The sequence below is a fragment of the Ptychodera flava genome, chromosome 11 (genome assembly GCF_041260155.1).
Source record: "Ptychodera flava strain L36383 chromosome 11, AS_Pfla_20210202, whole genome shotgun sequence".
Classification (NCBI taxonomy): Eukaryota; Metazoa; Hemichordata; class Enteropneusta; family Ptychoderidae; genus Ptychodera; species Ptychodera flava.
The window spans coordinates 26832350-26837155 of record NC_091938.1 but is presented as its reverse complement, the minus strand read 5'-3'; the positions used below and the strand labels follow the sequence as shown (position 1 = coordinate 26837155).

General features: G+C 38.2%; 1 long non-coding RNA gene across 1 annotated transcript; it reads right to left on the bottom strand.

Moving 5' to 3' along the window:
* Positions 1-2373: 2373 nt before the first annotated feature.
* On the bottom strand, positions 2374-3672 carry LOC139143965 (uncharacterized). The gene is made up of 2 exons (XR_011554699.1): positions 3261-3672; positions 2374-2870 (listed from the first exon to the last, which is right to left on the bottom strand). It is a non-coding gene; the product is annotated as an uncharacterized lncRNA (long non-coding RNA).
* Between the last annotated feature and the right edge of the window lie 1134 nt (positions 3673-4806).

Below are 4806 nucleotides of genomic sequence, written 5' to 3'. Positions count from 1 at the left end.
TGTCAATTTTTTGTGTATCAACCGAATACTAGCTTCATTTTAAAGAGCTGTATGTCGCGTCTCGACTCCCGCTGAATCAAGCAAAAGTGCACGGTGCGCCGTTGCCCTAATGCAATGATTTGTGTACATCAAACACAAATGTGCTGCTTCAGAGGTGTCTTTCATCATTGACCCCAACGTATTTTCACCAAGAGGTGAGTTACAGGCCCATACTTTCATCTGTGTATCGAAATTCGGTCTTTGAAACAAAGCGGACTGTTTCGGATAAAGTTTAGATGGCTACGTTCAAATGCAACGACTGGGCAATTTTCGAAATGCTGGTTTGGGGGCCCGTTTTACCACTGCTAAAACAGGATTTTAGACTCTGTGGAATGAGCTCTCGTCCAATCAGAATGCGCATTGTAGCATGATATAATATAATACAAAAATATCCCTTAGTTGTGTACCCAGACGAGCATAATCCACGAAGTGTTCACATGGAATGCAATATTATATGCCCGAATCTACGGTTTTATGTGCCCTAGAGCAGGTGACAATTTGCCGACGCCGGGAGATCAAAGTGTCTCCTGCTGCGAGGGCATATAAACCAATGTATTCAGGTAATAATATCTTTATTACATGCCTCTTCACAGTTAACACTTACGACAATTAGTTATATGAAGGGTATTCTCAAACAATTTTACCATCATCGACCAGCATCAAAACAGATTTTAACGAAAGTCAAAATATCGGTGCGCGCATAAATATTTTACATCTAGCGTTTAACGTCTACTTGGCGTAAAAAAAACGTCGAAGGGCTTCACCGGACCGGGTAACTATGGAAAACGGCCTGTACATATTCACACGGCCGCTAACTCCCCGGATGTTGCTATTGAAACCAACACACTGGTTTGCACTCACATCGAGGTATGTAATAAAGATAAATTATAGCGAAGAAATCAAGACATTGCTAGTCAATTTCAACTATCCTCAAATGAAGTAACATTCTCTGATAGGTAATAGAAAACAAGTAAAACTTCAACATCCGTGTACATGAAATAACTGACGTTACGTAGACAGCAAATTTAGCAACATTGCTTCACACAATAATCTTCAGAAACCAGGTGTGTCAATAGAAATACTGCCGCTAGATTTTATCAAGTCTATGCTTGAGGAATAACAAAATTAACATTAAAGCTGCAAGCAGCGTTGGCGGGGCCCAAGCGATTAACATGGTTTCCAGTTCGTGCAGTGATTTTATTATGTGCAAAATTTCAGCTTGAAAACAGTCAAGTCCTTGTAAAGAAGAATTTTGAACATCATCTCATATTTACTGTCTGTTTCAATCGTAATCGTATGTTTTATGCAAAATACAATATGGCGGCAAAACCACGTGACCGATCAAATTGCCTTTAACAAACTTGAAAGAGCTCTCACTAAGAATGACAAAAGTGGAATTTCACTTCCATCAGTGTTGCGGTTCTGGAGAATAAGATTTTAGAGATAAATTGCGATTTTTGCAAAATCAAATGTGGATTCTGAAACTGAGCACGTGTAGCTACCAAAAATGTCTTTCAAAAGTACAAGATATATATGAATTAGATGCCACTCAAAATTGACGATGCTTGAAGGCTGAAATATCCATCAAATTAATGTATTCGTCTCTGAAATTTTGAGTGTAATAATTGCAAATTTGGTTGTAATTCCATTTAGTCATATATTTTTTCATTTCATCTTTAGTGTCAAAGTTTTACTGTTGTATAATTTTTATGACAAGAATGTGAAAATTTAGAAAATCAAGCATGGTGAACCCATCTTTTGTTTGCAATATTTTATTATTCTCATATGCCAGAATTCAAAAATTTTCCATGTGTTCTTCCTTGTATTGCTTTCTGGCCTGATCTTGTTTAGGTATAATGTTTCACTGTCATGAGCGTCATTTGACACACACTATTCTTCAACTACCATGTGCATCAGAGTCAGAGCTCTCTCTGTCACTGCTCACGTATGCAGTGACAGTGACACTACTGTACCAGTAACAGGGCAGTATCTGATAGTGACAGTTGCCCATAGGCAGTAGCGGTATTATCTTGATAATTTTGACAATATTTATGTTCAGTTTATACAACTGCGTTGTGTTCTACTCTCTACAGCATGTTGAACTGTCCAGTATCCAGCTTGCTAGCACAGCCAGTGACTGTGTTTGTGTACCATGCATCAATGCTGACAACTGACTGTCAGTCTGGACTCTAATTAAACTATCACCTAATACATATTTATATGTAACCGGGTAAGTAAAACTGACAATTAAATTTAGCCAGATAATTAAACCCGACCAAGGTTCATATCACACAATAAACAAACCAGGAAAGAATGATTATCGTACAATTTGCGTTGCAGTTTATATTAAGGTTTATTTCACTATAGCTAAAATCTCTACTACTACTACTAATAATAATAAAAGAATAAAACACTGGTTTACAATGATTAAAACCAATGGCAGTATTACTGGAAAATAATTTCCAGGCGCAAAATCTAAAGTTCATCCACCATAATAAAGTTCCAGATAATTCTAAAATGGCTGTTGTCTAGGGTTCATTCACTTAGCTATTGTTCATATGGCTGTACAATGGCCTCTCCGTGAGTTGTAGGTCAATGTCCGTCCTGTTGCTATGACGATGACAGTCTATCCAATAGGAAACTACGTTACACACACAGAGTCCTTCCAGCCGCTCCTCCCTGGGGATTTGTTATTCCAACCCTGGTAGCAATACTCGAGTTGATGATTGACTCGAAGAATTCCAGGCACTCCTTGGCTCTTCACTCGGCCACACAATAGGAACACACAGGAACACACGCAGTCTACCAGTAATTCATTAACTGGATCTCCTCTGTAAAGCACAGTCATGTAAAAGACCAACGGCAGTTATGTAAGCGTTTCCTTCTGTTTACACTATCTCATTCAGGATGAGACTAAGTCAACATGATAGCAAATACACTGTACAAAATCCCATGAAACAAAGAACTAAGAATCACAGAAAATTTCCTTCAAAATCAGAAAACCCAAATTTCAACATGTTAAATAAAACTTCACTACTATCATAAAGTACTACTAGAATCAAACTAACTACAGAATAACAACTTAGAAACTTTTCCACGGCATATACCGGTAATTGGGAAACACATGGTCCTTCCACGTTTTAACTTGAGGGGTGTGTCTCACACTTTGAGACTTTTAAAAGTTCATTGTTTTCAATACCAAAGGGTTCAAATACACATACCTGTAAAGCACAGTCATGTAAAAGACCAACCACGTTGTCTTGGAATTTTTTCTTGGCAGTAAAACGGATAATAATTCCTAAACGTACGTCCACACCAAAGTACTGTCTTCAGCAGTGAAAATCAGTAGAGCATTGCAATGCATTGTGGGCGAAGACGCTATCAATGAAATTCCACACATGTGTCATCACACTCAAACAACAGGCAGCAGATCGAATCACATGACTTACATCGTATACACTGGCTTAGTCGAGAAACTGAACATGTGTGTTTGAGCATGCTGTAGGGAGACAGCAAGAAACTGTAGTTGATATATTGGATCGAAATATTGCAAAAATCATCAACGGTTGGAGCTTGTGCCCTGTTACTAGGCTCAAGTCTGATTTTTTACGACAAATCACACATGTTTAGATTTTTGTCGAGATAAAAGTCATGGAATGTGACAAAATGGTTGTAGATTCTGTTAAATTATTACTAACATTACAACATTTGAATGACATAAAAATGGTATTCATTGTTCATTAAATTACCTACAAAAACTTGGAATCGGAAAATGTAAAACATAAAAGGAAACCAAAACATTTTCAAGTGCCCCCTACAGGTGGGGCAATATTTCAAGTTCCCTCTCTACTACCATCAAAATTTTCGAATCACCGTTCCTGAATTTCTCCAGCCCCCCTAACCGTTTTTTGTGAACGCAGCCTTGGTAATAAACCTGCAATCGCTATCAGTGCTGTACTGTACATGTCGCGCTTTAACAGCACGAAACCTGCTTCAGCACACCAGTTTTTCAAACGAATTAGATATCCATTTTCATAGCAGTTCAAAAGTAAAATACTCATAGACTTGAGATATTTGTGCATGTTAGACTTTCGATACATTTGCTTTACGATTGAATTTAGCATGGAGCTTTGGTAGCTCCATGAATTTTAGCAAGCGATGCTCGGACAGCGCGCACAACGAATCGATGACACTTGGGTCAGGAGTCATCACAAAAAAAATCAGCTTGAATCATGTCACGGATCACGGAAATCATGGATCATAAATCCAAATGTTCATGTCTATTACTTAAACAGAACCCTAAAATATAAAATACATAATGTTTTGATATTGAAAACAATCTTTTTGTTTCACTGACGATCAAGTTTAATGCTCAAATATCGCGACAAGAATTGCGCATTTGCACGATATGAATGCGGAAGTACGATGACTCGGCAGACGAGCGAGCGCCTTCTCTGAAAATCTGTTTCCGATATCACGTCACAATACACTGAAAAATCTCGCGAATTCATCTCTACGGAAGCCAATTAACACAAGTTCCTAACGTCAGTAAAGATATTGTCTTGTTGCCAGCAATACACCACCAACATTTTCGCCGTTCAGGAGTGCCTTACTCGCTCTACTTTGTAAAATAAGTCGTATGCTTTGCCGTGACCTAATTTTCCAAATTCACGGTAGACTTTCCGCAATAGTAGTTGGAGATTTTGTTCAATATATCGCGCGTGGTGGAAACCGCAATTATCCATAATCACACAGTCACCTATTTCC